General features: G+C 37.4%; 1 protein-coding gene and 1 pseudogene across 1 annotated transcript in view; both read left to right on the top strand.

Moving 5' to 3' along the window:
* Nucleotides 1–22,211, top strand: part of CNTNAP2 (contactin associated protein like 2) — a 2,649,987-nt gene that overhangs the window by 1,371,470 nt on the left and 1,256,306 nt on the right. The window lies entirely within an intron of this gene.
* On the top strand, nucleotides 13,556–13,950 carry LOC114039185 (annotated as a pseudogene).

Genomic DNA, 22,211 nt, shown 5'->3' with positions numbered 1-22,211 from the left:
TTATAATTACTATTAGTTTCTAGAGTATTGTTTCAATCTTAACTCAATTATCAGAAACCTATGGCAGTGAATCTTAGCATTTTACTGTTTGATGTGAATAGGCAAAAGTGCAAAATAAATAAATTTATTTTTGTACTGACCACGGTCCTTATTGGACTTCTCTCTGTCTTGATGCCTCTTCATCTCTTTAATCCCCATATACCATCATCTTCATACTATTCTCTAGCTACCCAAAGCCCCTCTATTCAAGAGAAGTCTGCCCTTTAGTTTCAAAATTTGTTCTTCTCTTCCTCCTCACTACAAAAAACAAAAACAAAAACAAAAAAAACCACTTCCCAATATCTAAATTCTTAGCAGTTTTCTGTTAGCTTTGGAACCATGAACAAACCCCACACTTCTCTTAGCCTCAGTTTCTTCATTCAGAAAATTCTTGCACTGTCTAGTTCATAGGTATTCTGCGAGGAAAGTGCTTTGTAAATGATTAACAATGATGAGCTCTTGTCTATTATTAGTATTTATGCTACACAAGATGGATAACAGTGTATTTCTTCCCCCCAGTAAGTAGTCCTGGACTCTGAGTAGAAGTAGGAACCTAATTAATGCGAGCTAAATATTTTGATATTATATAAATAAAATAATAGATAGTAATATGTGAAAGAGAGTTAATACCGTTTCTCCCAGCCATGTGAATTTGTAATTTGAAAGAAGAGCTCATTAATCCAAATTGAGAGATTATGGGGGAATTTTCTGGGGATTGTTCAGGTTTCCTAACTCCAAACTCTATCCATGCTTGTACCTAGTCTTTTACAGCTAAGCATCAGCTACCAGCTTTGTAAATGATTGTTTCTCTATCTTGAGAATCTCCAACCAAATCAAGGAAGGGAAGGAGGAGGCAAAGGAAGGAGGGAGAGAGGAAGGGAGGGAGAGAGACAGACAGACAGACAGAGACAGAGACACAGAGAGAGAATATATATATATATATATACACACACACACACACACACACACACACACATACACACACACATACACACACACATATATACATACATATACATGTATACACATATACACACATACATATACGTGTGTGTGTATATGTGTATATGCGTGTATCCATATGGATTGGCACCTAAAATTTAGAACACTCAAACTGTTAATCTGGATGCTGGAATGCCTTCTGTATATGCTAAACATTGTATAAACACAGAAATAGTGTGCCATCTGTCAGAATCATGGAGACTGGGACAAACGATCTCAAATTTTGTCACTCAGAAAATAGTTTGCTTCTTTTCTAAGATGCAGGCAATGACTTGAGACCAGAAGGCAAGTTTAGGATTTGATGGATTTAATCAACCTAGATGATTTTAATAGAAGCACCTCTACTCCTGGATTATTTTATATGTTGGAGATGGAAGGTAATACAGTAAAAACAGTACTGGATTTAATCCAGATTACATGAATTTAGATCCTTGTATGATCTCTTATTCTGTGTATAATGTTGAGCAAGTCACCTTATCTCTCTCTCTTAGCCTTAGTTTCTTTATCTCTAAATCAAAGATACTGAACTGGGTAATCCTCTACAGTCATTCCAACTTTAAATTTATGATCCAATGATTCCAGTGAATCTTTGAAGACAATTTCAGTATCAGGTTTGGAATCTGGACCCTGCTTAGTTTTATTTTACTCAAAATTTCAACTTCATATGGTATACACCATATATCTTCCTAGTCAGACTCCAAACCCTCTAGCATCTAAAATCAATTTAGTTAAGTGAAGATTTATTGAGCATCAACTGTATTAAGGATGTTTAGCATAACAAAAAGATGAACACAGCAATGAGACATATACACAAATTATAATGTAATAAAATGTAAAATTTAATCCCATGTACACAAAGTTAGTAAATTGTCCAGGCAAGCAGGAAGGAGTCTTTGAAGAATGGAGAGAATTTCAACTTTAATAATGTGTAAGAAGGTTATTATCCTACAAGTAGGGAATGACATGCACAACTGTCACAAAGCATGGGACGGTGTTCAAGTGACCTCAAATACTCTGACATAGTTAGAAAATTGTTCATTTGAAGTCAGGGGGGATATGTGAGATAAAAGTAGAAAAAATAAATTGAACTTACATTTTGGAAGTCTAAGAAGTCTAAGCTAAGGGGTTTGACTTTTAAGCTGTAGCCAATGGGATATAATTGGTATGTTAGATGTTCAGAGAGAATTCTGATCAGACCTGTGCCTTAGGAAAACTAACTTGACCACATAGGTTAGATTAGTCAAGAAAGAATAAAAGTAGAGCACTTTATTGAAAGGTCAATGAAAAAGTCTAGGTAAAATATAAATAGACACAGAACTGCCATGATGTCAAAGGTATTGAGATAGAGGGGACACACTTAAAAACGAATACAAAAGTCTGGTTTGGTTCTTTAAGAATAGAATGAAGAATTGTATCATAGTTTAGAATGAACTGAAATTGTTAAAAAAAAAAAGAAAGGACAAAAGAGTGTTATTTATTTAAAAAAACAAAGGAGAGGATCAAAGAAGAGATGAGACTGTTGCTTATGATAGATGTGAGTGGGCTATGATAATCTTAAACACTTTGGCTTTTACTACACTTCTGCTTACTTTATCAAGAAGAGTGGTTTTGGACTAGAAAGTATAGCAGAATAGTATCTAATTAGAGAGATAATGACCAAGAGAAATAGAAAATAAAAGTATATCTTTCTGCCCTTCATGAATTGTCACTAAGTTCAGCTGAGATTTGTATTAATGTTCAGGAAGAATAGTCAACAGTATTTAATTGCTTTCTATGTGTCAGACACTTTGCTAAATTCTGGGGATACAAATAGGAAAAAAGAAAGACAGCCCCTACCCTTAAGGAGGTTGCAATATAATAGGGAAATGTTTAGTCATGTTCAGTCGTGTCCAACTCTTCATGACCCCATTTGGGGTTTTCTTGGCACAGATACTGGAGTAGTTTGCCATTTCCTTCTCCAGCTCATTTGACAGATGAGGAAACTGAGGCCAATGGGGTTAAGTGACTTGCCCAGCATTGCACAGGTAGTTATTGTCTGAGGCCAAATTTGAACTCAGGAAGATGAGTCTGCTTGACTCCAGGCCTGGCACTCTATCCACTGTGGCAATTAGCATTCCTGGGGAAAAATAATACACAAAAAGAAGCTGAAAAAGCAGTGAGAGGGTGGTTCAAAATGGCCTATGTGTACCCAGGTGTGAGGGCATGATGGTTGTGGAGTTGAAAGCAAGCAAAGCCATTGATAGAATTTGAAGAGTTACATGAAAAGTTCAGCGATCTCTGTAAAGGAAGGCTTTGGGAGGAGTTCATCGTTTCTCTCCCCACCCCCACAATCAGAGGGGAGAGGCAACTAAGGATGCTGACAAGGTGTTGAGTATCAAAACTAAGTCAGTCTGCATGTTGATGAGATTTCTGGTGATGAATTTATTCTGGGGGAGGCATGATATTTCTGGAGTTGAAACCAAGCAATAACTACTGATAGAAAGTGATGGAACTGGCTAATGTGAATGCTGAGCACTTGTCACTGATATTTAAAGCATAAGAGAACAGGTGAGGTCCTTCAGAAATAGATAAGGGAAAATTTTCCCCAATTTCACAGATTTATAGAATCTGAGAATTAGAAGGGCCCTCAGAATTATTCAATCCAACTCAGAAAAAACAAACTCTGTTGGACGTCTTCCAAGGAAGGCGAATCCATCATCTCTTGAGGCATCCCATTCTACTTTTGGACATCTTGAATTATGAAGAGAGTTTTCCTGAAATCAAGATTAAATTAGCTTCTTTAGAATTTCTTCCCATTACTGCTGAGTCTACTCTCTAGAGCCAAACAGACCAAGTCTAATCATTGCTGCATATGACAGCCCTGCAAAAACTTGAAGATGTTCCCCTTGAGTCTTCTCCAATTTTTAGATTCTCTCTTTTGATTTATCTGATTACATTCTGTTTTTACTTTGATAAGTGTTCTTCCTCTTTAAATTGTCAGGGTTTCAACCTTTTTTCTTTGCATTCTGCCATCATTCACTTTCTGATTCCTCCCCATTTTCTTATAAATAGACTCTAGGTTGGACTGCAAAGCTGCCTCAGCCTACTCCCATGTTGGATAAGGTCAGCCAAGTTCATTATCCTGAGTTTGATGGGGGAAGGGAAGTTTGAGGTGGGGGAGGGTGATTTAGATCATCTGTGTTTTAGTTCCCATTCTTTCAAGAATATATACTTGACCCTTTCAAGAGCTACTTTCTTGGATCCTCTACTTTCCTTCTAGGTCTGAGATAAATTAGCATCTGCTATTTTGTTTTGTTTTGTTTTGTTTTTTTCCATTGTGCAGGGAGGTGTTACCAGGCAGTATCTACAGCCTTGAGATTCTCTAACATGAAAGTCACCAAAAACAAAAGGCAGCAAGCTTCCTCCTCCCTCAACCCATAGTGAAAATTAAAGTCTGTCCCCTTGGTGTCAGTGGATGGGCAGGCAAGTGGTAAAGATTTTGCACAAGGAGGCAGTGTAGAATGAACCTCAGTCATATGACCACAGTTTAGTCTTTATATTCCTGCTGAGCCTTGGCTGTTGTTGAGGAGAAACGGTGATGAGCAAACACTTTAAGGATGAGTGGTCTCCATTGCTAATTCATAAGAATTATACCTTGTCCAGATCCCCTTTTTCGTCCTGTGAATTCAGATATAATTGCACTATAGATGATGCACATTCTGGGAACAATGTGTAGTGTGCCATCTTATTGATCCCATGACCTGAAAACCTCTCTCTTTCTCTCTCTCTCTCTCTCTCTCTCTCTTTCTCTCTCTCTCTCTCTTTCTTTCTCTCTTTCCCCCTCTTTCTTTATCTCTTTTTCACCTCCCCTTTCCCTCTGCCTTAAAAGGATCCACTGTGTCCATTCATTCAGCTTAACAAGAGGAAAAGGAATAAATTTAATTACAATGATACCTCAATATAAAAATGTCTTGAGGCCCCACTCACTTTAGGTGAGACCAATTTGAATTTATAGTACTTAGGTAATTAATCCCCTTTCTGATGGGATTCAGACTATGGATAGAGTTTCTAGATTTGGATTAAGAAAGATATGAATTTATATCTTACCTCTGAAATTTGCTGGCTGTGTGACAATGGTCAAATTATTTAACTCTGAGTTTCTAGTGCCTCATCTGTAGAAATGTAGATCATAATACATTCTATGCCTACCTCACAGTTGTCTGGAGCAGGGGTGAGGAATCTGCATCCTCAAGCCCATATGTGTCCCTCTAAGGTCTCAAGTGCGGTCCTTTGGCTGAATCCAAACTTCACATAGCAAATCTCCTTAATAAAAGAATTTGTTCTGTTAAACTTGGACTCAATCAAAACGCCACAACTGAGGATCTAGAAGGCCACATGTGGCCTTGAGGTTGCAGGTTCCCTACCCCTGGCTCTGGAGATTTAAATGAGATCTGTAAATCCTGATTTGTGATTTCTTTGTATGAGTGTGGGTTATTATAGATGAGGAAATTCCCTTTATCAATGTAGATCATGACTTGCTTTACAAAGCATAATCTTTGTTACTCTGATCATGCTACTTTAAAGAAATGTGAATTAGTAGAATTGTATTATAGAATTGAATCATAAAAAACACATCCCGAGATTAATTTGTCCTATTGGTGAGTCAGAAGTATGAATTCTTTTGACACTTATATATGACTATCTATACCTCTCATTTCCCCCAAATTAAAAATCATTTTCATTCTACCAAGTAACATATTAAATAATGAAAAACAAATTGGAAAGTAGGGCATATAAAAGTTCTTTGGAACACCAAACTTTTTGCGAAGACAAAGGTGCTTAAACTGCTAAGTGGTACATTGGATGTAAAGCTAAACCTGGAATAAGGAAGACCTGTGTTTAAATCCCACTTTAGATGTTTATATAGCCTTGTGAGCCTGGGCAAATCACTTAACTAACTCACCCTCAGTTTCTTATCTATAAAATGGAAATAATAATAGCAATTACTTTATGGGGTTATTGTATCAAATGAGATAATATTTACAAAGTGTTTTGCCAACCTTAAAGCATTATATAAATGCTATTATTATTATTATTATTATTTTGTTATAGTCTAAAAACAGATGTTTGTAGATGGCTGTCAGATCTGTCCTCTGGTGAGTTAATTGACTTTTAGAAAAAAAAAACCTCAGTGAGTCTTATTCACTGAAGTTTTGTTTTTTGGATTTTGGGGGTTTTTTTGGTAAGGTAATGCCCTGCAGTACCATTATTATTATTTTTACTAGTACTACTAATAATGTGTGTTAAAATAGCACCATATAACATCAACCCCTCAAGGGAAAAAAAAAACTTTGACCTACTCTATATCAACAACCTTTGTAAGCAGAGCAGGTAGCATTATCCCCATTTCACAGATCAGTCAACAGGTTCAGAGATACTAAATGATACATGTGGTCACATAGTAAATAATTATCAGAAAAGACTTGAACCCACTTTTTTAAAAAAGAAAATCCAGTATGTTTTCTATTCTCCATATGTAGTGAAACACTGGAGTCACTCACAGAGTGAGGCTCAATAAATCTCCTCCTCAGGGTTCTAGGGTACCACTGAAAGAGTGTTGTAATTCTTCTCTGGTGCTACAAGCTCCCACTCCAATGGTTTCTCCCCACTGCTAACCCAAGTAATTAACAATCCATTTTCATTTAACTAAATTATCTTGACAAAGGGTTATTTACTGGGAGTATACATCAAGAACAGAAGTACAAACATCCCCTTCCCAACACCTAAGGGTGACACTTTCCTCTTTACCAATTTGGTCTCTGGAGAGAATGGTCTCAAGCTTTATTTGCTACATAGCATTTACCCTAATAATTCACTTCCAAATGTGACATGGCTAATGGTGGGATGATTTCCTCTCTCCTTCTGCTAAACTTGACCAACAGGTCAATTTGGACTTCCTCTCAACCTGTTTGGATTTCTGATCCCAGACTTCTATGGGCTCTCACCACCTTTAGAAACTCACAAAACTGTAACCACACCCAATGCCTCTTACCTAAAACCAGGAAAGAATGGACATAACAGAGACAGAAGCAACAACAAAGCAAAGCTATGCTCCCATGACATCTCTTGGAGGAGAGAGGGCTAACAGACTCTCACCTACCCAAGACCTCAACATCAGCCAGGCTAGAAAAAGCCAAAGTCAAGAGCATCACCCTGGCTGGCTAGTGCAATCTGAATACACCCCAGTTCTGACTCCAATGAAAAGGTCTCCTCTTCACCATATTGTTAGTGGAGGGGAACCAATTACAGAATGTCTGCACATGCTCCACATCAGATTGGGAGGGTCTAATCCAGGTTTTCCAAAAGCAGGTTTCCCAGCCATTTCACAGGGTGATTGTCCCTCTTTATTCTGTGACCTCAAACTTCAATGACTTAAAGTTATTAGACTTTCTATATCATTCCAGGACTCATACTGGACTCAATGAGTTTCAACAATGAGAATATCACTGGAATATACAACTGCAACAACTTATATCAACTCATAATAATAACTAACATTTATGTGGTGCTTACTATGTGACTGACACCATGCTAAGCACTTTAAAAATATTTTCTCACTTGATCGTCACAAGAATTCTGAGAGGTAGATGCTACTATGTATTATCCACATTTTACTGATGAGGAAACTGAAACAAACAAAAGTTAAAGGGTCACACAACTAGAAGTGTCTGAGGTTGGATTTGAATTCTGGTCTTTCTGACTCCAAGCCCAGCACTCTATCCATTTTACCACTTAGCTGCCTGAATGTGTTTCCCCTAAATGGACAATGACTGATATAACCATTTTGATAAATAAATGTTGGATTGACTGAACCTGCTTCTAAATAGACTGCCAAATACTGGTGATATGGCAAATATAAACCTCTGATACCACATGGCAGAATTGACCTTATGCATAGGTAAGATAGGTAGTTTCCTATATAATATGAGGTGCTGAAGGAAGGACCATTGAGAAAAATCATACAGAAACTTCTCAACAAGGAACCTGATAACGTGTTGTGTGTGTGTACCATTGCCCCAAAGTCCCATGTTAAGATGCAAGTTTACAACATAACTTACATTGTCCCTAAACAACTTAGTGTGAAGGAGTTTGTCATATCTTTTCCTTCCTCACTACCCCAGAAAGAGTGACTGGATTCTATTCAAGTCATCTCCACTTCAGGGTATGGTTAGAGAAATTCCCAATTCACCCTAGGGTCATTACTTCCAAGAATCTAAATCCTCCTGGTACATGGGTCTATGCTGTACAAGTTTATTTAGATTTAGAGAAACTTCCAAAAAAACATTAGAAACATCACAGTGGCTAAGGAAAAGTGAATAACTTCTGCCATTTCTCCCCATTCAATGTCTTGGTATGTAGACATAGTAATTAATGTTTATAGTTCCTATGTCACCTAGGCTGTAGTGAAGAAAGTACTTTGTACACTGTAAGACACTTTATACTGTGAACAATTTTCTGTTACTATTATTCCTCATTCACCCTAAGATCCTTGGTATCTTAGTCTAGTGGGAGAGACACATTTTTGGATTTCTCTGGGAGAATACTCTCATTCATTTATTCAGTACCTACTGTTTACAAGGCACTGTGCCTTATTTCACAAAGAATCAAAGAGTCAGTTATAACACTAAGGAAGTGGGTGATCTTGTTCTTTTCAAGAGAAACTTGGCCTTAGGTACCTTGTCCTCAGTGACAAAATTAGTCCCTGAGGTCAGGTATAAGGGTCTTAAAAGCAGAGATCCTAAAAAACTGAGTGTTATCTGCTTTAATTTAGCCAAGAACTCACTCAGACATCTTGCTTAAGACCTCTGTCCAACTGTTCAAGCACATTAAGAACAATGCTACTCTGAAGGCAGACCTGATTAAGATATTCTTATAATATGCTAGAAATGCTGCTTTTGTAATAAATGGACTATATATCCTACCTCTATGGTGTTCCATTCACTAAGAAATTTGTTCTTTAATAAAAAAAGAGTAAAACCCTTTCTTTTATAACAGTCCATAAAATGGAGGTTTTGACCTATTGTTGGATTTAAGCATTATTTTATGGCAAAGGTAGGGGGAGAGAAGTAGTTACAACTACTATTTTTTCATCTTTTATTAAAACATTCATCATGAATAAAATGTAGTTTCAAAACCTTATCTCTTTGTTTCAGTTTCTAATAACTTTTCCCTTGCACATTGCTTGTTCTCATTTTAAAGCTCTTCTAAAGAGAAGGCAAAAACATACAGCTGCTTCTGAGTTTGTGACTTTAAGCAATTCATTAACCTCTCTTTACCTTAGTCTCCTCATTTGCAAAATGAAAGGGTTGAACTACAGGGCTTTCGTGGTCCATTTCAACTCTAAATCTACTATCTTTTAAATAGCATACATCTGTCTTTCATCTCTGCCTGGAGTTATTCAGTACCCCAGTAATCACTAAATGACAACAGTAAGGGGGTGATTTGGAGTTAAAGGAACTTAACAGTGAGGATAGATGTGTGCATAGATCACACATGTTAGGCTTGGCTAGAGTCACGTTTCTTATTCTAGGAAGAAATTACTTGCAGCCTCTAAGCTCCCCTCCTTAGCTGTGCCCTAGGCTCCCTTCCAGATCAGCAGGCCAAATTGGGAGGGCCCTAGGCTCAATCATATTCCAAAATGAATGATTTTTAACTTATGCTTGCTGGCCCTCATCACTGCAGATCACTGGAAGGTGACCCTCTTTTGTGTGCCCTTATGGATTTATATCCTAATTCCTTGCAAACACTTTGAGTTGAGAAATCTCAGTCTCAAGCCATATGAATTAGTTTTTACAGTCTGACATGCCAAATAACTATAGATGTTTAGACATGGTCTTATATTGACACTAGACTGTTTGTTGCATCTTTTTCCTACCACATCTTGCTTACTATAATAATCTAAATTCCACAGTACTTGTGTCACACATTCTTTGATCTTTTTGCAGTATTTGACTCTGTTGACCTATTCTTCTAGAAACTCTTGTCAATCTTAGCTTCTGTGACTGTCTGCATGGCTGTACTTAAATGTGATTTTCTCCCAAGGTTACTTAATCCTTGTCTCTCTGTTCTTCTTTCTTCATACTCACAAATCAAGTAATATTTGTTAAGCATCTTGTTCTCCCCCTTCTCTGTCTGATTCACCTCTTTATGTTAAAGTGAGTTTTTTTCTTTTTAAATTTTCTTTTCTGTCATGACTGTAACAATTACCAGCAAGCATAAATATTTCAATATGCCAAGGAGAAGAATGAGAAGTATAAGAACCTATAAACTTCTGTTAGGTAAAGTTGTCTTTGTTTTTAAGGAGGAAACTGGCAAATGACATAAATTTTAGAAGGATGACAAATATTCAGGTACCAGTTTTCTTATTTTCTAGGCTCAAGGTCATGGTGTCATCATTTAGCTCCCTCTTCTTTATATCCTGATCCAAATACCTTCCAAAAGCTTGTCAATGAGCATTAACTCAGCTTCTTATTGTTTCCCTCCCTTGGTTGTTATTTCTTGTCATTTGTCTCTTTTCCCTCACAATGAAGATATTTCTTGTTATGAGGTATTTTTTGTTTCTGTTTTTGTTGTTGTGTTTTTTTAACCTTTTGATGTTTCTTCTAAAGTCCACCCAGTCATGATTTTCTTACCTTAATATGAAGAAATTAGCATTCCAGAATTATCATCGAGAACAATAGGAATATTTAGAGAGCACTAGAGAGAGAGTATGGCATAGTGGATGAAGGGTCGGCTTCGTAGTCAGGAAAATTTGGGTTCACATCCTTCTTTGCTACTGATATAGACTGTGTGATCTTGGATAAGTCATTGCTTTACAGCCCAGAGTTTCAGATACTTCTGTAAAATAAGTTACTTTAGCAGTTGCTGATCTGAATTGGAGGAAAGAGCTTCCACACCAGGATTTTGCTAATCACAGATCCAAACTACAAGCAAAAAACAAAGTACAAATCTCTATATGATTTAGAGGACATAATATAAGGCTAGGTAAGCAAAAAATGGTTATTGACTTGTAGATGGGTCCAGGCTCTTATTGACTTTGCTTGAGAGGCAGAATGTAAACTGATCACTAGATTTGGAGTCAGGAAGACTCATGTTCAAGTTGCTTTTCAAAACATGCTTGCTGGAGCAGCGAGGTGGCACAGTGGATAGAGCACCAGCCCTGGAATCAGGAGGACCTGAGTTCAAATCTGACCTCAGACATATAATACTTACTAGCTGTGTGACCCTGGGCAAGTCACTTAACCCCGATTGCCTCACTCCAAAAAAAAAAAACATACTTTCTTTGGGACCTTAGGTGACTCACATGCCTTCTCTGAGCCTCATTTCCTAATATATATAAAATTGATGTAATTATGCTGTACCACAAGACATGGTAAAGCTCATTTGAAATAGATATAAAATGTTTTACAAACTTGAAAGCCCTATTAAAAATATCAGTTATTATTGCTGAGGGCATTGGGCTCCAGAGGAAGGTGGTAGTAAAGAAATGAGGAAGAGAAAGGGAGTTGGTTAGGAGGAAAAATCAAAAGAATAGGAAAGACAAATTTCCTTAATTTTCCATTTTTGCTTAGGGATAGCTTTTCCTCTGAAGGTTTAAATGGTGAGATATGAAATTAGCATAAGGGCTATGCTGAATCCCAGAAATTTGTATAAAAAGCATAAATCAGTGATTTCAAAGCTGTGTATTCTGTTGAACATTGGATATTGATATTTTTAAAGGGAGAAATAAAATTTAATTGTCATGTGTCAGGATAGAATTGTTCACTATCAATTGATTTCACTTGATGCCCATATATTATTTTGGTGAAATGACTCTAATGTTCACATACCTGACCCATATCAGAAAGTCATATGAATTCTTCCAAGAGCTATTTTGCATTATGCAAAGTCCCCCACTGCATGGTAGTTTCAAAGTGTAGGATATAGGCTCATCAGGAAATGTTCAGAAGATGGGGTAGTCAAAGTCTTTAACACTTTCTCAATGTTGCTAAAAGGTATAGCATCTGGATTATACTCTCACAAGGGGTTAGTTAGAATAACAGAACTCTGGAGATCTGCATCCACTCAGTACAATAACTTATTACCTCTCATTGAGGTGTATATTTTCTACTTGGATATAGGACACAATTAGATCCAAACAAAAATATTTGTTGAAATAATAGCTAAGTAAGAAAAGTAGTAGTTAAATAATTCTCCCATTGTATCTGGGACACGTTCTCATACAAATACCTGGTAGAGGGAAGAATGGGCATGCATAGGGATCCTGCATGAGGAGCACAGATGTAATGAACAAATGTTGCCAGGGTGCACATGTGGTGAGACAACTCAGACATAGTTTCAGGGCGACCAATGCCTTCTATTGGTATCATCAAGGTCTTATTATCTCAGGACCTAAACCTTTATTTTCCTGTATTTGGGCATCCTATCATGTCTTAATTTCTCCCTGCCTCTCACTCTCTCTCACTTGTTTCTCTGCACTCTGGTTTGTGCATCACTCCAATAAACTTAGCTTAACTAAAACAGGTTCACAGCTCTTTAAGCCCTTGCCAGATCATATTCACATATAGCCAATAGAAAAAAATACAGAGTGTTCCTCAGGCTGACATACTTTTTTTTCTTTTTCTCTTTACATACAAGACTGAGGAAAAAAAAAAAACCCTCTTCTATCTCAGACATTTACCAGACTTAGGGATAGCAATTCCCAATATCCTCTCTGGCTTAACATGCAAATGAATTTGATCCAGAGCAAAAGCAAAGGAAAAGAGGCAAAATCGTTGTTCTCTTCTCACTGAGTCCATTTTACTTCCTTTATTATATATGTATATATGTATGTGTGTGGGTAGTATATATGTATGTGTATACACACACACATATAAAGCAAACTTAATAGTTTCATCTTGTATTTTTACCACCAAAAAAAGGTCATCATCTACCAACAGTGGAAATGTCAATATTTCACTATAACTTTCCTAACTTTAACTCCTTATCTTCCAGCCATTTATATGTTTTTAAGATATTATATTTAATATATAAATATATATTATCTCTGAGAGAAGTCACAGTTTTGTATATGACATCCCTGGACTCTGTTGATAAATGGACATGAGTTTTAGCACTTATCTTTATATTGTTCCTCATTCATTACCCCCTCATTTCAGCACACAATCACTGTTATACACAAGGACTTGGTGACTGAAAGTGGGAGGAGAGGAAGATGGATGAGCAAATATAAAATGTGGAACATTGGTGAATGATAGTATTCAAAATTCAATTATGAAGAGTCAATATTGGGTAAAATATAGAGTGCTGGCCTTGAAGTAAGAATGGTCTGGATTCAGATACTGGCTGATACATACTAGCTAGGTGACCCTGGGAAGACCGCTTCATATCTAAATGCTCTAGGCCTGTGGTTTTCAAACTTTTTGGTCTCAGAATCCCTTTACACTCTTAGAAATTATTGAAGAGCCCTTCAACCTCCAGAGCCAACATGGGTTGTGTTTGGACCAAGACAGTGAAGAAGGCAGCACAAGACATTATCAAAAAGCACTACACCCACCTGGGCAATGACTTCCAACAAGTGCATGGGTGAGGAGATGGCCATCATCCCCAGCAAGAAGCTCTGCAACAAGATTGTGGGCAACGTTACTCCAGAGAGGCCCCGTGAGAGGTATCTCCATCAAACTGCAGGAAGAGAAAAGAGAAAGGAGGGACAGCTACGTCCCTGAAGTTTCTGTTTCGGATCAGGAAATCATTGAAGTGGACCCAGATACTAAAGAAATGTTGAAACTCCTGAATTTTGGCAGTTTGTCCACCCTGCAAGTTACCCAGCCCACAGTTGGGATGAATAAGACTCCAAGAGGAGCTGTTTAATATTTACTTTTGCCTTCTTTCCTACTTGGGAACCCCCCAAAATTATTGAGGATCCAAAAAAACCTTTTGTTTATGTGAATTATATCTATTGATACTTACTATCTTAAAAATTAAAATGCCTTAGCATTATTATGAAAATAGTTTTGATCTAGCAGAGCCCCTGAAAGGTTCTCAAAGCCCTCCCAAGGACACTGGGCCATCCTTTGAGATCCACTTCTAGAAATTGTAAGTTACAAAGGAATCGGGGATGGGAAGAAGGGGAGATCTAGTATGGTATAGTGGATAAAGTGCCAGACTTGGAACTAACCAGACCTGGGTTTGACTTCTCTTTCAGAAACTGTATGTCTTTGGGCCGGTTACTTGAGTGTCTGAAAGTAACTTTGGAATCTGTGAAATAAAAGTCTTAGAATCGTGTACCTTTCCAGGGTCATTAGAGCTTGAATCTCTGATGTATGATTCTTTTATCACTTTGAATCAGTGGAAGGAGTTTCCTTCTCTGAATTTCTCCTTCATTCAATTCAATTTAATAAACATTTTTAAGTGTCTACTAATGTACCAGGCACTGTACTAAACACGGAATCAGTGGAATTGCAGGTCTAAACCTCACCATCATCATCTTCTTTATATAGAATAGAAATATATATATAGTAGAAACACATATAGAGTAGAAATTAAAGAAATAAATAACTAGTGCAATTGAACTCTTTCTCACTAATGCTTAATGAGTAGCTGCTCATTCTAATCTAATTCACTAATTTCAGTTGGAATATTCTTTTTATCACTCATCCCATTTTCTTGAAGTAGTTTTAAAAACTCTTCCTAGAGCACAGTCATGTTGTGTTCCAGGGCCTTAGTCACCTTGGCCTTAAAATCCTTTCCAGGTAGCTTTTTTTTTTTCCACCTACCAATGACTCCTACCAGAATAAATTTTCTCCTCATTAAGTTAGCAGTTGGATCAAGGAGTACAGTACAACCAAATAGGCCATGTGAGAATCTAAGGAGGAGGGATGAGGACAATTCACCAGTGGATATGGAATTCTGATTTTCAAAGATGCATTTTCAGAAAGCTTCATCTGCCCCAACAACTACACAGTCATTTATTCATTTATGCATCCCTGTACAGGTCCTGTTTATCATTATCTGGTGTGCTCATGCAGAAGGGGCAAGACCTTCCCTGCATCACAGAGAAGCAAGCGATGCTGTTTTTTTTTTTTAAGGGAGCGCCTTTGGGAAGGCTCATTTTCCTTATACAGTCAAAGGCATAGGCTGTGTGGGTGAGAGGTCTTCCTGTCTTGCAGTTTCCTGGATCTTCTCATCAGTATGGTGCTGCTGAACTTAGATCCAGATGGCTTAGGTTTACCTCTGGGTACCTGCTTTGTTTACCAGCCCAGCTCTTAGAGATGCCCTGGCCTCCCAGGAATGTACTTGGCAGCTGATCCAAGTCTCCTCAGGAGTTCTGTTTGGCATTCACAAATTGTCAGCTTTTCCATACCTTCCACAAAACTTCCGTACAGATTGAAAACTGAAAACACTGGATTAGTGTGTGTTTTCTAGCACTTGTCCAGATTCTTGTCCATTTCAGTAACAGCAAATCAGATTATAACTTGCTTTCCAAATTTCTTGATTGATCCTTTAAGACAAAATCAATTTTAGTTTGCTATTGCAATTGCTATCAGCCTATAGTCATAATTATTGATTAATCAGTTACCAGCTCATAGTATCTCACATCTGAGTGCTCCGACCTAATCAGAAGGGAAACCTTGAATTGCCTTTCTATTGGTTTTCCTTCAGAAACCAAAAAAGAGAGATTATACTCTTGTAGTCATGGCTCTATGAGTTTAGTAGGAATCCTGGTGACTATCTTTCCCAATCAGATGTAGGTTTCATAAGCACTTTATTGTTTTCTCCATTCCAATCAATCCTCACCCCGTCTTATTTCTGCTGGCTATTGAACCAATGTTTACATAGAGGTGTTTTCTTCATCTTCTTCTTAGCAAGGGGCAAGACAGGATGCATTAAAAATGTGTTGTACTTGGAGCCAGAAACAAAGATTTACATGCTGCCTCTGATACGTAATAATTATGTGGCTCGTGGGCAAATTTCTAATCTTGATTTCCTCATCTCTAAAGAGGGCATCATAATATCTATAGTATTTACCACACAGGCTTATTGTAAGGATCAATGAGACAATTCAGAACATTCATGAAGTGACCATTCTACACACTAGGAGAAGCAGCCTTCCTTGAACAGTCCCTATGGGGCCACACAGGGAGAAAGATTTTATCTAAAGCTCAAGTCCTGATTCTGCCACATTTTAGCTGCATGACCATGAGGAAGTCAGTGCCTCAGTCAGCTCTCTAGGACTATATGATTTACAGGTGGGTTACCAGTCAAGATTAAGGGAAGGAGCTTCTCACACAGAGTTCTCCACATTGATGAAATTCCAAATCCAGACCAACCAGTCCCTCAAAAATTTCCTATATAATTATGTTATTATTTTTAGCAATATTTTGCTCACATTTGCCTTCACACTGTTTGCTTCTAGAAGAGACCATTCTAGTTAATAATCATTATTAGATAATTACATTTGAACACTTTCACATAGAAAACAATAAACTTTTTCAGTGGAGAGTTGAAGGAGTTTTCCAACAGTAAAAACTTGACTGACTAAACAAGATTATGTTTTGTTCTTACCTGGGTAAGTAGGTTAAAAATTCTTACATTCACATATTCAATTGGAAAGCACAAGAAATTGCAGTTTGTCTTTTTTAACTTACTCCTTTCCCAAAACTGCTGGTTGACATAAATAATGATTTTAGAAAATACAGAATCAGAGGATGTTATTAGTAGTGTTAATTTGTGAAAAGTACAGTCTTTTAAGTTGAGACTGCCTTATCAAATGCCTGCTTGTCTTTCCCTTCCTCCTTTGCCTATTGTACCTGAGTAATCTCCTTTAATAAACTTAGATCAACTATACTGTCTTATACTGAAAAGTTTTCATGACTGCTTTGCTATACATTACAAAATGTTCAGTAAATCAGTAAGTATTTATTAAGGGTCTACTGTATGCCAGCCACTCAACTAAGTGCTTGGGATACAAAAACAGGTAAAAGATAGTCCCAGCTTAGGGACAGCCAGGTGGCACAGTGGATAGAGCACTAACTCTGGAGTCAGGAGGACCTGAGTTCAAATCCAGCCTCACACACATGAAACTTACTGGTTGTGTGACCCTAAGCAAATCACTTAGCCTCAATTGCCTCACCGAAAGAAAAAAAAAAGATAGTCCTAGCCCTCAAAGAACTCACACTTTAACAGAAAAGTCAACAAGCAAACACGTGTGTACAAACAAGTTACATACAGGATAGATAGGAAATAACTAAAAAAGGGAAGGCATTAGAATTAAGTGGGCCTTCTTCCTATAGAAGATGAGATTTCATTTGTTATTTAAAGGAAGTCAAAGAAGCCAAGAGGAAAAGGTGAGGAAGGACAACTTTCCCAGGTATGACAGAAAACCTGAGAAAACGTCCAGAGCTGATGGCTTAGGGCTCTTTATTTCCCATGTATAGATCATGTCTTCTTCAATCTTAGATGATAATAACTTTCTACACCTGGCTGAAGTATTGCTATTCCTGTTAATGGCTCTCTGAACCATGCATGAAACAATATGAATAAAGGGGTGTGTGTACATGTGTGTGTGCATACACAGAGACATATATATATATATATATATATATACACGTTTATGTGTGTGTATCTAACCTTTTTTTATAGATTATCTCATGCATGGCTCAGCTCAGAAACAATACTAGCCCTCTGTCAGAAAATCTGGTAAAATGTATTAATTGTATATTAATCTAGTAAGACAGAGTCCTACACTTGTACTGTAAGCATACAGTTCACAATATTAGGAAAAGAGGTAGTGTCTGGGGGTTGTTGTTGCTGTTGTTGTTATTTTCTCCTTTATTTTTCAAAGGAGAGAAAATAGATAATACTTGAATGAGCAGCCATTAGCCACAAATATGTATGTAAATACCATGGTCACTAATGTTTGGATCAGTCATATATGTATTGCTAGATGAGACCTTAGAGACTACTTCATCCAACCACAGGTTGGTCAACAAAGTTAGTGAAAGGAGGTTGAAGACCTAAGAACAAAGGGAAATGAGAACATGGGTAACCAAGAAGAAACAGCAGAGTGTAAGCTCCTTGCCCTTTCCTGGTTGTTCCTGCTCCTAGTGGCTTTCCTTCTCAGAATACCTTCCATCTTTTCTCCTTCTTCCTTTCTATTTCTCTAAATAACCTTCCTTCTACTATATACTTATATCTATGCCTATGGATAAACAGATATACAGATAGATGGATCATTTATGGGGCATGACCCATAAGAATAGAATACAAGCTTCTTGAGGACAAGTATTATTTTTGCCTTTCTTTGTACGCCCAGTGCCTGAACTTAAAAAAAAAAAAGTATTCGTATCCCTTTAACCTTTCATAGTTTCTGGCACCAAGTAGATTCTTAATAGTTACTTTTTTTGCACAAACAATTATGAACATATCCTATAGGATCTATAGACTTGACTGACTCACAAGTCTCTAAGCATTTCAGGCTTTGCACCCCATATATTTGAATCAGTAATTCAGTCAACAAAAACTTAATAACCATTTACTCTGTGGTAGCTATTATACTAAGTTCTGGGGATACAAAGAAAGGCAAAAAAGAAAATCCCTGCTTTTGAGGAGCATGCGTTCTAATGAAGGAGGTTGACAATATGTAAATATCTAAGTATAGACAAGAAATACAAAGAGTGTATAGGAAGGTGATGTGAAAGGAGAAACCATTAAGAGCTAAGGGAACCTGGATGGACCTCCCTCAGAAGTTGAAATTTGAGCTGAGTCTTGAAGCAAGCCAGAGAAACCAAGAGGTGAAGGTGAAGACATAGAGCATTCCAAGCATTGTGGAAAGCTAATGTAAAAAAGCATGAGCATAGGAAATGATGAATTTTGTTCAAAAGAATGCAAATAGACCAGTGTAGAAAGATAAGTAAAATGTGTGGAGAATGTAAAAGTAGGTGGAGTGTGTGGAAGATTAAGATATAAAAAGTCTGGGAAGTTAGGAAGGGGACAGATTATAAAGAACTAAAATGCCTAACACAGGGCTTGATGTTTGATGCTGGAAGTTAAAAGAAGCTACTCAATGAGGGGAAAAAATGAGGAAGGACAGGGAAACAACTTGGTGACTGAGTGGAGGATCATCTGGAACAGTGAGATTCCAATCAGGGACATTGATTAGAAGACTAGTGTGGTATTTTAGGCAAGAGGTAATGAAGCCCTGACCTAAGGTTGTGTTGTATGAATGATAGGGTGGTCACGTATAGAAGAGATGCTTCTAAGGTAGAAGTTAACAAGTGAACAAGCATTTATGAAGCACTTACTACGCGCCAGGCATCATGCTAAGTGTTTGGTAGAAACAACAGGATCTGATAATGGATTGCATATGTGTGCATACGTGTGCGATGAGTGTGAATGAGGGGTTTAGGATGATACTGAAGTTATTGCCCCAGGTAACTAGGAAGACAGGGGTGCCCTCAACAGCAATGGTAAAATTTGGAAGACAAGAGGTATTAGGTGGGGGATGGAGGAAAACAATAAGTTTAGTTTTAGAAATGATGAGTTTGAAATGATAATTGAATTCAAGGGAATTGACTGGATCAGTGAATGACATAGCAGAGAATGAAAAGAGAAGAGGGGCAAAGAGAGAGCACTGGGGGACTCAGTTGGAGTTTGTGACATCAATGAAGATGACTGAAAAAGACAAGTAGACTGATAGCAGGAAAGCATAAGAAAACAATTTTATGAAAAAAAATAGAGAAAAAAAGAGTATCTAGAAAGATAAGGTCATCAGCAGTGTCAAATGTACTGGAGTTCCTGCAGGTACACAGAGATAAGATATAGACATATACTCTCTCAACGAGAAGTGAACTTGCAACTCAAAAGATCTGGATTCAAATCCCTAGCTCCACTACTTGTATTTTGTTACCTTTATCAAGCCCCATAACCTTTCCGAGCCTTAGTTTGTTTTTTTTATAAAATGCAGAAAATGGAATAAATGAGACTCCTTTCAGCTTTAAGATTTTGATTGTTTGATTTATGAATTAAGTAAGCAAGTCTTTTTTTTCTTTTAAACTCTTTTCTTGGTATAAATTGCTGCTTCTTTTGGATAAATAATGATTTCTATGATGGCATAAAAGTTCTAGTAATTTTCAAGGTCATCATTTTTTAAGGCCACCATTTGATTCTTAATCTGAGTATCAGCATAATGCTGTTATTACAGGCACAACTTCATTTTAGGCCATAGTGTGGCAGAAGCATGATTTGATAATGCAGCAAGATGACATTTTATCAAAATATAACTGCTCTGAGAAACATGTAGCCTTCATGCTGTTCTCCTCTATAAAGAGATAACAGTGTTAATGACTATGTCTGATTTCTTGTACCAACACATTTTTACACAAGCAATTGTACTTTAAAAGAAATTGTGTTTTCAAATGCTGTGGACAAATGATAAAACAAGTAAATGAAGCACAGATGCCATGGATGAGAACCGAACGCATAATAGAATTTGGCCCCATGGGCTCCCTGGGAATAGCCCACTTCTTCCCTTATGATGGCTACAGTTGTCAGCACTGACAGCATTACTGTGGGAAATGAAAACTAAGTTGTGTTCACATTCATTTACTGACAGTGGCAGAATGCCTGGGGGGATAAAAATGCAAGTGATATATTACAATTCATCTCATGATTTTCCTGGTTCAATAATTTATCTTCATAATGTACCAATGACAGCCAGTGTTCTACAGCTACTGTGGGCAAGATATTATGCCCTGACAACATGTTTAGGGGGTTTACTAACTATGACCATGTACAGTTAATTTATAATCAGGCTTTTGCATGAGTAACTAGAATGTGAACAAGAATATAAATTTCTATCTTAAAATAGTGTTAAAGAAAAATTAATTAAAGTTAAAATTAAGCCTTCTTTGTACCCCATTGGGATTTTCTTGTAAAAGATAATGGAGTGATTTGCCATTTCCTTCTCCAGTTCATTTCACAAAGGAGGAAACTGAGGGAAGTTAAGTGACTTGCCCGGGGTCACACAGCTAGTGAATATATAGGGCTAGATTTGAACTCAGGACTTCCTGACTCCAGGCCAGGTACTGTATCTGCTACTCCACCTAGCTAACCCATCCAACAGCAACAATAGCAACAACATTGAGAAATTGGGGATGAATTGAAAAAAATAATAATATAAGCATAGCATGATAGAATAAAGGTGAGTTTCCACAGAAGAATCATAGCTAAGAGATCAAAGTAAGAATCAAGAGCTCCTGCCTTCTAATTCCCATTGAACCTGTTAATGGGTCATGGGATTTGGAACTAGATTGCCCCTTAAATATCACAGAATCATATATCTAGATCTAGAAGCCCACTGAGGCCAATGCTTTCATTTTACTGATGAAGGAACTGAGAATGAGTGAAGCTAAGTGACTTGCCCAGGGTAACACAATTATTAAATGTTTGAGGCTAGATTTCAACATTAAACTTCTTGACCCCAAGCCCATACATCTATTCACTGCACCTCCTCTCTGCTGGTACTTGCACAGATTAGGAAACGGAGGATCAGTGATATTAAAGTGAGTTAGTGCGTAGTGAATGGCAGGTAAAAAAAAATCTGATTTGAAGACAAATCTGTCTCCAATCCATAGCACTTTGTACTGCTTTATGTTAGTTATGATAGTACTTTGCTTAGGTCATTCCTCACTCTCTCTTATCACTCCCCTGCCCCCATATGTGACATTGCCACCACCATGATTCAGACCTTCATGTGTGGACTATTATAATAACTTGCTGGTTGCTTTTGCTGCCATCCTCCAAGTTATCCCAGCTTCACGTCATCCTCCACTCACCTGTCAAAGTGATAATCTAACCATGTCAACCACTATTCAATAAACTCCCAGAGGCTCCCTATTACCTCCAGGGTCAAATATAAAATCTTTTGTTTGGCATTCAAAGCCCTCTATAGTTCTCCCCATAAATATTTCTCCAAGCTTTTTACACCTTACACCATGTTGTGTATTCTTTAATCTAGTGACACTGGCTCCTTGCTGTTCCTTGAACCAGGCACTCCATCTTCCAACACTAGAGATTTTCACACGTACACACACACACACACACACACACACACACACACACACACACACACA

This window comes from Vombatus ursinus, unplaced genomic scaffold, assembly GCF_900497805.2.
Source record: "Vombatus ursinus unplaced genomic scaffold, bare-nosed wombat genome assembly UNPS02011649.1, whole genome shotgun sequence".
NCBI lineage: Eukaryota > Metazoa > Chordata > Mammalia > Diprotodontia > Vombatidae > Vombatus > Vombatus ursinus.
The sequence above is the reverse complement of the archived record's forward strand: the minus strand, read 5'-3'. Positions and strand labels throughout refer to the sequence as shown.